Raw genomic sequence first — 10,076 nt, 5'->3', positions numbered from 1 at the left:
GACCGCCTCGCCTAATACCCGGTGACGTCACAGGGCAGGGCGGACCGTGCCGGACATTGAATGACGTCAAGCGTTCGTCGCAAATTCTATCCTTGACCTGAAATTTCACGATCAGATGGTGGGTTCGGGGCTCATGAATCAAAGGCTGGCTCGGCGTGGGCGCTGATCCCAGAAATCCGTGCAATGAAAACGCTCATAAAACACTTTAAAAAGATACGCAAACTTAACTAAAGTCAAAATAGCTCGAGCTGGTGCCCGAAACAGGGCGTTCTGCCGCTGTGTTGTATTGGCCTAGGGCAGGGTCTTACAGTGGCGCAGTACCCATTTGGAAGACAATTCCGTCATACGTCGTCCAAATTAGTTGCAAAAAATGAGAGAACCAGCTCCAGTTTGTAATAACTTGTAAGACATAAAACGGGCTCCTTTCCCTGGAACCAACGACGACAGCCGACATGACACGCTCACCGACGTTCACCCAAGAGCGGGAGCTTGAGAGCTGCATTGCTTTGTCGGCCACCGTGGTGAAGGGTTTATGTGTTTAAGCGTCGTGTGTAGGACAGAGCACACGACGGTTTTGCGCGACAGGCTTTACAACCGCAGATTTTCTATACACAGCCGGATCAGTTCGGCCTTTCCCAGCCTGCCGTAAGAGACATGATGAACTGTTACCTGGCTTCAAAGTGCGCAACTACCATGAATGCCGCGGGGATAGGAGCCAGGATTCCAGGTGGGCATGGCCTACCAGCATCCCATATTAAGTTACCATGACCTTTTGGGCCTTGGTGGCAAGTTCTTGACGAATTAAGCTCCCGATGCATTAGCATACATCGCATGTGAAGCGGCTTTGGTCAATACGCTTTTCACCGCTGCTGTCCCAGTGAACATGAGGAAGGCATATCGCTTTCATTCGGAAAACATGGCGCATTTCTTGGCAGTCGCCACCGCACATGCCCTTATCATGTTGCCCATCCCCCCCCCCCCTCCCCCCGGTTAACTCACCCCTCAGTATCTTGTCCCGGGCCTGGAGGCTTTTCGGCGAAGGGGGCTCACTGATCCTTCTTTTCAGATGATGCGCGTCTCCCGAGCTAGCGTCCTCTGCCAGATCGCCTGCGTCCGCCAGTTCTGAGCTTGGATCCGCCAGCACCTCCATGTCGGTTGCATTGGGCAGATCAGGCTCGACCCGAGCCAGGTGGCCCCGCCCGAGACCCGAGGTCACGTCGGAGACTGGGCCGGGCGGCCGCGGACTGAGGGCCTGCGGCTGCTGCGTGGTCTTTAGCAGGGAAGCGCCCTTGAGCGTGTCGTAGCCGCGGCTGAGCCGCGTGCAGAAGGATCTGGTGGCAGCGGATGACGCCGAGGGCGACTGTGTGGCGAGAGAGCTGTGGGCCGGGTCGGATGGCGCCGACACGGAGGGCTTGGGAAGGAGGAGTGGCTGCCTGCCGGTCGCGCCCTTCCGGCAGCTGGGACGCTTTCGGTTGACGTTCATGACTGGGATCTCCTGGAGCAGGATCGTGGGCAGCTGGCCGGTGGCTAACGGCTTCAGGGAACCCTGCACTTGTCTGGAACGAGACGCCGACTTCCTCGGCTCGGCACTGTTATCATTGTTATCGAGGGTCCTCTTTCTGGATGCCCCACAGTCAGATCGGTCCGCAGAAGCGCTGCTGACAGTCGGGAGAATGGATTCGACCATAGCCCTCCACTGATGATCATCGCCTTGCGTGGCCGCTGGCACTGACCCGGATCGTCCGAGCTGGCTCGTCGCACGCCCGTCCTCGCCGTCACCAGCCCTCGTCTTGCCGAACCCGTCCGGGGCTCCGCACGCGCTCGTGCGTCTGGGTGGGCCGAAGCCGAACTCGGCGTACCTGCCGGCTCCGAGCAGCTCCGAGCGACACAGCTCGCGAGCCTGCCGATTCAGCAGGTCCTTCGCCACCTGCGACGCGCGCGAGATGTCCTGCTGCGACGGCACCACCGCTCCCGACAGTCCCTGTTGCCGCAACGCGGCCATGCCCGCTTTCGTCTGCGGCGTGGCCGGGCCCCGCACCAGCAGCTGGTTGTAGTGGTCGGGCGACGCGCCGGCCAGCGTCATCCGCCCGTCGGCCAGCTGGCTGAGGAACTCGTCCCGCTCCATGGTGCGCTGCGGCGTGCACGGGGCGTCGGCGATAAATGACGTACCGTCAGTCATCTTGCGGATGATGAGGTGACTGGTGGTGGGACGCGCGCGCCAGTCGGTCGGCGGCGGCGGCGGCGGCGGCACCGGCGCCGGCACCTGCCTCCGCCACGCGGCCGCCTTCGGGCAGCGCCGGTTGTGCTGCAGCAGGCAGTCCAGCAGCGACTCGGCCGACGACTCGACGTCCAGGTGGTCCAGCAGGTCGTCGCAGATGAAGAGACTTGGCTCACCCTTGGCCGCCTCGCTCAGCTTCCGCTCCAGCCGCTTCTTCTTCCGTAACGGATCGCGGCCCCAGCGGATGCCGGGGTACACGGAGAACTTGACTTTGCCGAACTGGGTCTCGCAAACCGAGTCGGCCACGGGCGCGTCTTCGTGCGGGTGCGCCACGTCACGGTTCGATTTCAGCAGGTCAGGACCCTTGGGGTAGCAGAACGCGTGCGGCAGGTCCGTGTTGTCCGGTTCGATGTCGCTGTCCAGCGACGCCACGCTAGCATCATCTACACTATCGCCAAAGTCCAGGTGGTTTGTTGAGGTCAAGCCGTCCATCGAGGATAGCTGGTCGGTGATGTTTTGGAGGGGATGCAGTCCCTCTTGGAAAGGGTCCGACGTTGAAGTCAACGAGGCCTCCTCCTCCAGCCTCCGTCTTTCCTCTTTGCCCCACAGGAGCCTGGCTTCCCAGTGTGACATGTCACCGTGGCATGTGATTCTCAAGATTTCTTTCAGGATATTCTCGTGTCGCGCTAGGTCGCGCTCATCCTCCGTGATCACTTTCTCCAGGGGGACTGTATCTATCGGTTGAACATTTTCGATCAGCTTCCGAAGCTCCAGCATGCTCTTGACAGACATGACCTCGCCGTCCTGCGGCTGTGCGATGCCCCTGTCTCCGGCGCAGGCCATCATGAACTTCTTCAGCTCCTGGGGATATTCCCGGCACATGCTCTGCACCAGATGCATGAATCTGGCTTCGCGTGACATTAGGATGACCTCGAGCGCCGGCAGCGGGAAATAAGGGTCGTTGGTGTTCACCTGCGCCGCGAGGTGACCCGACAGCTCCCCGAGCGGCTCAGCCCGGCCACCCAGCGACGGGAAGTCGGGACTGGTGGACGAAACGGACGCCTCGTCGGCGGCGCCGCCCGCCTGCAAAGCACGGGTGATATCCTCCACTCCCGCCGCCGCTCCGGCCCGCGAGTGCGGCTGGCCGCGCTTGACCTCGCCCTGTCCGGTCTGAGAGAGGTCGGACGGCCTCGAGGAGCTGCGCGCCTGCTGGTCAAGGAATGTCAGCTCACCGACCGCGCGCCCCGCGCTGCTGACCACCACGAAGTGGCGCGGCACCTCCTGCCTGTCCGAGGACGCCGCCAGGCCCGTCACTGTGCTGTCCCCGCTGCGGTGGCGGCCGGCTCCCGGCGACAAGAGTGCCGACCTGTGCAGCGACGAAGTGCTGGAGCTGCAGCTGACGTATTCGCTGTTCACGAGGTGGTCGAGCTCTCCAGGCCACTTCTCACCCTGGTGGACGTGCCGTTTCAAAGCACCTTCATGACCTTCACCGGCTGAGGTGTCCCAGACGGTGTCGTCCACCATGTCTAAAAGCTCGTCCAGAGCGCGAGAAGCACTATGTCCTGGGCGCGCGGGTTGTTGATGGAAGCCATTTGTCCCATCTGTTCTGGTAACCACATCACCTTCAATGGGGTCAAAGGCCAGGTCACATGGCGTGTGGTCGCCATCCAAGAGCACGTCCAGGTCATTAAATAATGAGTCGTGACCTTCGTCGAACAGGAGACTGCTGCCGACGTCCATGTCGTTCAAAGGAAGTGTTCCGCAATCCCCACCGAACGGAAGCACGTCCTCCAGGAGACCGTTTTGATCCCACAAGACTTCGGGAGCAGCGCACGACATCTGCGATAACTCCGGCTCTCCGTGCCTCGCCGTTGACGCGATGGGCTCGGACGGCCGGATCATGTCCTCAGATTGCGGAGGCTTGTCGCCTTCCATGGCCACCCCCACCGCTGAGCGCCGCCTTAGCCCCCCGACTCCTGGAATGCAGGAAGTGCGTTGTCGAATGGGTACATTCACCTTCCTGAGCCGCTTGCCTTTCACGAGTCAAGCGGGGTGTCACGCAAACTCGAGTTTGCGACGAAACATTTAATGCCAACTGATTTCCCAGCACGATGACCATTTGATCTGTTCCGGCTGGTTGGTTATTATCACCGTAAATATATATATATATATATATATATATATATATACGTCAGGGCTTAAGCAATATATATACACACATATATATATATATATATATATATATATATATATACATCCCAAACATCCCGTGTTGTGAATGAACGATGGCGCGGAGCCTCTCAGGGGCCTGCTCATACTAAGGTAATTGCTGCAATCGGTGATCTAATCGGGGATCGGAGATCGGCGTTCTCAGCCTTGTAACTTGTTTTAAGCGAAAAGAAAGCACAAGTGTCACATTATATTAAAAGAGCGTGTGATCTCGCCTCACTGATACCATGCCGGTGACATCCATGCGTGCACCGTTACTTTCGACTGCAAAAAAAGTATAAAAACAAGCCAAATGCACGCCCAAAGTCAGACGAGAGGACGGCACGAAACTGTGCGTTGAAGATGCTGTGCTCGGTACCTGATAGCACTAAACCTAAGTAGGCATTGTTCAATGTTGTTTATTGAGGCAAAATCAATTTTCCACTATGTGTAAAGCTTATCCCTTATCCCCTTATCACGACTGTAAAGTGAGTGACTTGTCCGTCCCGATAGCTCAGCTGGTTAGAGCGTCCGTCTTCGATTCACCCGCCCCCGACAGGCTGCGCTGGAGTCACATTAGGCACTTGCTATGCTACTGGCGCCCGACTGACGGGTACGGCCTAAGGCCGATGGCAGCGGCTGCGCTTAAGGTCAGCTGACGTCAGGAGGAAGACCGAATCGTGTTGAACATTGCAGTGCGTTAAGTGCTTTCCGCAAAATTCTGCTGTTGACCCGCTATTTAACGATCGGGTGGTGGGGTCAGGGCTTAAGCATCAAGCACTGCTCAGCGTGGGCCCAAAGGTACTGAGCGTAAGTTTTATTTTGGGCTAGGTGCGAGATACCTGGCTGCAAGAAGCTTTTATCATGATGCGGTTATGTTGGGTAAGCTTATTTACCTGTGTGGATTCTGTCGAACCAAGAAATTCGTGGCGATATGCAAAATCATTAGGACTAATTTTCAAAAAACTGATTTACGGTTCATTTGGACCTTATCGCAACGTAACCGATCAACGCTGGCGCCAATGGCTTCAGGAAGCATGCTATCTGACTCGGGGGATAATCTAGAAGAAACTGAATGGATTTCATGATTCAACGTATGCGACATGGGTACACGACCACCTTATACCAATATTGAAGGTCTCAGTCCTCTTTCCGTATATTTTGAGGTCTCAGGGGTGAGTGCATTCTATGGATGCCGTGGAAAGTGATCTCGTTTTCAGAATGTAGCAACACGCAAACGCTTTAGCAGACGTCACTGAATCTGCCAAAATAAGCTGCGATTTTAACATGATGTGTTTGTAGGCAGAGTAATGCCAGAAAGCAATGCAAGCTGTTGCTTCTTTACAGCCTACTGAGTGTGCGTGGTCTGATATGACCCATGCCATGGATGATTAGGATTGTCATTTCTTCGGTTGGTTTTACAGCATGACATTGTAAGCAAAATTCAGACGATTTTGCGCCTTTGTGAACAATTTTAAGAACATACCCGCTAACGGTGCGCTGCCTTTTTGACTTCTGTCGACTCTGCACGTCGCATTCAGTCCATTTGCCTTTTTACCTCTGCCGGCCAGCCCTCCCTAGCAGAACAATATTCTTGATGTCATAAATAATACACTAGCATCATGAGAATATCCATTTCGTAAGTTGCTAAGTGCATTTGTGAGGAGCATTATGCCGTAGATAAGACAGTAGTAATAGCTTTATTCCTCGGGAAAAAAAACAGGCGAGTGGAGATAAAGATGCGTTGATATTGTGGCACCGAATAGCAATTTAGATTGATAGATAATATATAATTTTTTAGAAAGGAATATACATTTTGTTTCGATAAAGACGTGTTGCCGACATATCAAAGGATCAATTTCTCTATTCTCCTAGTTTTTCTCTATTACTACTGTCTCAATAATATTTTTCCTTAGATTTATAGCATTTAAAATCAACCTAACTCAAAAAAGGTTAAAAATTAACTATAAAGTGTTAGCCGGAGCCTCATGTGCATCCGAGCGCTGCCTATTACCATGAGTCGACCTCTCACGAACAGGCCCGGGGGGTCACAGCTGACTGCACTGGACATGGCCGCTCCTGGCTTACGCTGACGCCTCCAGCTGCACCGCTTCTTACTCCACAGTGTGCGTTGGATCATTACCGACCCGCGTGCGCAGCGAGCTACCTGTGTAATAAGAGACATAGGAGCTACTTACCTGAATCTCCGCCGGCCGCTGCGTGCTCGTTGCCCACAGTCGGGCCGTCGCCGCCTCCACCCCCCGCCCGGACACATCACCTGACTGCCGTTGACCTCCGGGCGGGACCCGGGTCAAGGTCAGCTGAGGGGCAGCCGGACGGCCAGTGGCAGTCAGCTGGCTAACGCGTGCATCGTTCTCCCTGTGAAGCATTATTATCAGTCATACCCAGGGCACGTAAGATGACAATTATTGTAAAGAAAAGGTGCTATGCAAATTTAAAGACAAGCCACCACGTGCCTAGACAACTTTGCAGCATTAAAAGTAGCCATGACACACGATAATCGAAATCATTTTTTGGACCGAAGAGCTTGCCTAAATATAACAGATGATTACTTATACGCGTACGGCGCTATCGCTTTATCATTGGGTCACTGGGCGATCACCAGATGACCAAATAACTGGACGGCTAGGTTAACTGGTTATCTTGAATTAGAGCCCTTCCGATCCGTAATGAGCATTTCAGGCCTGTGGAATGAAGGACACTGGATAACGGTAGGACAGAAATACATGCTCCGGGGGGGGGGGGGGGGGGAGGGGAGCCACCACCGAGCTTCAACGCGCAAGGACCCATCTGCGAGGCATGTGCTGGGCGCCTGGTCGGGGTCCCCTCCAGAGGGCCCCTCAGCTCACCCGTGGCTGACACATGCAGCCTGCCCGGGACAAGCGGGGCGTCGCGAGGATTCATAATGGAGCAAGAAAGGAGAAGGTCGGATGCACTGGACGGCTGATGCAATCCTAAGGACGCAAGAGCGTATGAGGGGATTAGGAAGGATTCTTAGACCCACTCCTTGTATTTGCATACTCGGTGTGTTCAAACTTTCTGGTGGTTGTTACTGCACCCCTCGTCATCAATAAAGGCTCCGAGGAATAAGAAGAATGAGATGATGTTGAGGAGAAAAGGGTTCTGGATATACGTTTGATACTATATATATATATATATATATATATATATATATATATATATATATATATATATATATATATATGTTTGATAGCATATGAGCTCTTTTCTCGCGCTGTGGATTTTCTCAATAACGCATATTTTGCGCCTTAAGTCTTAACTTTTTGTTCAAATTGTTTACTTTCATTGTTGTGATGGGACGAAAATTGCGATATTTGTCTTCGAAAGGTTGCTTCCCTCACACTTCTGCTACCTTTCTGCTATGATGGTTACAACGGCTACAGGCATGAAGCTTTAAAAAGGGTGGTGTTACGACCACAAACAGCCGGCGATTACGGTCATAATGCAGATGAATGTACTCTCATGGATTGTGTCTTGCCTTTCCCGAAAGTTCTGCATTGCCCTTCTCCCGTTCGAAGCGAGGCTGTCTTCAGCCCTGAACAGGCCGACGCGAGCACCTCTGTCGTTTGAAAACTGAGCTTCCTCATCCCACGAAACCCATTTATTTCATACAATGTTCAATTAATGTCATGCGTCTCTCAATCGGTAAAAATTTCGACGCTAGACCAACATTTAACTCTTACCGCGATAACGCATGTTGTACGGTATCAGCTCTGTACCCGTTAGATCTCGTGCTTGCTAGTCTTATGTGCGAATGATATATTTTGCTTTTCCGGTATCCGATAGAATTGAACTGTCAGTACTGCCGTTTGTTTACATTGAAGTCATTGATTCGGTCCTCTCTTCGCCCTAACATCTTCTGCTTTTTCTTGCGGTTCATCGACTCTTCCGCATTTTCTTTTGCTGTTCTGCTGGCGTACTCCGTGTTCCGCTTCTCTTCTCGTATGGTTCACATTCGCTATGGGTACCACATCTGTGACGTCTGTGACATCTGTGACGTTGCGACGTTGGGCTGGTGATGCTGCTCACCAGCAGATTAGAAGCATAAGATGACTGTCCGCGCGGCCAGCTGCTGCTGGCGGCTTCGCATCCCCGTGCGGACACCGTCGGGGATGCGAGGCTGCCATCCCCGTGCGGACACCGTCAGGGATGAGAGGCTACCATCCCCGTGCGGACGCCGTCGGGGATGCGAAGCCGCCATCCCTGTGCGGACAGCGTTGGGGATGAGAAGTTACCATCCCCCTGGGGACACCGTCGGGGATGAGAAGCTGCCCTCCCCGTGCGGACGCCGTCGGGGAAGCGACCCTCCATCCCCGTCCAGGCGCCGTCTGCCCAGTGTGGACAGGCCTTCATCAGTTGTACGGACAGCTGACTGCTCCGGACTATAAACACCACGCAGACGCCGTCGGAGACGTAAAAATTCCGTTATGCGCGAACGCCGTCTGCGCAGCGTGGACAGGCCTTCACTTCAGCCTTGAGGAATTTTTCAACTTGGGTCGGCCCAACACAGTCCGGGTGTCGCGTCATGCATAGAAGCGAACATATTTGCAGCTTCTGATCACACCAGCACGCAGCTTTCAATCTGTGGGATAATTCTTGCCTAAATAAAACAGGGCTCTTTCGTGCAAGTTATTTTGACCGGGTGTGCTTTTCCTGCAACATTGCAATGTGAACAATAGGTTGCTTTCCTCATAAGATTGGTATGTCAGCGCCTCAAAACCAGCCTTTTTTAGTGCAGAAAGAACGGACGATCGTTCTAGCAAAATGGTACCAGTGTGTGCACCCAGCACGCGTCATCAAACGCAAGGTGTGGATTGGCTCGTTTCGGAACTTTTTTAGGGATTGATGACTGACTTTCGCAAACTGAGAGCAGAGAGACGCGACACGAGATGTATGGCGTATATGAATATACGCATACCGCCTACAATGCACAAGACGCCACCACACCGTTCGGTCCCTAAGCACTGTCCAGTTCACAAGCACAGTAAACGACAGGGGGCGACAAGTGTCACCCTTTGGGAAGCCGGTCTCGGGCGGCGTGGCGGTCACTGTAACCAAAGACTAAATCACCACACATTTGTGGACTAAATTAACCGACATTGCTTGGCCCGGCCAAACGGCCAGCCAGCCAGCTTTCATGCAATGTGGTGTTAAAATAAGCGTCTGGACGACAAAAGATGCCATTTAAAATCTGTCTACTAATGTCATGACAGGCGGACTTTCTAATACATTGATCACACCCATTTTCATAAGCTCTCAGGTAGAGTCTGTCTCAATTGGTTATCGTCTTAATGTCGGCTAGGTTTACGACGATAGTTGATAACCCACACATCTGTTGTCACGTCGTTCTTCTGGCATTCACAAGGCTGGTTTCATTTCATTGCATAACACGTATAGAATACAAAAACAGAACGTCTATGCAATGCGATTGAAGCACAAGCGGCTTCAGTCTGTCACGTCACTTGACCCACGTGAGCCCATCTTGAGGCTTGCCCGAGCTAAGGCCCAGCTGTGAGTCTGCTTGTGCTTTGTGTTGCGTAGCCCAATCAGAGCTCACGGAAAATCAAGTTCCTACACGAGTAGTTTTGGCAAGCAGCTATGATAGGCT

This window comes from Pollicipes pollicipes, unplaced genomic scaffold (assembly GCF_011947565.3).
Source record: "Pollicipes pollicipes isolate AB1234 unplaced genomic scaffold, Ppol_2.1 Scaffold_2555;HRSCAF=2994_pilon_pilon_pilon, whole genome shotgun sequence".
In the NCBI taxonomy this organism is placed as follows: Eukaryota; Metazoa; Arthropoda; class Thecostraca; order Pollicipedomorpha; family Pollicipedidae; genus Pollicipes; species Pollicipes pollicipes.
The sequence above is the reverse complement of the archived record's forward strand: the minus strand, read 5'-3'. Positions refer to the sequence as shown.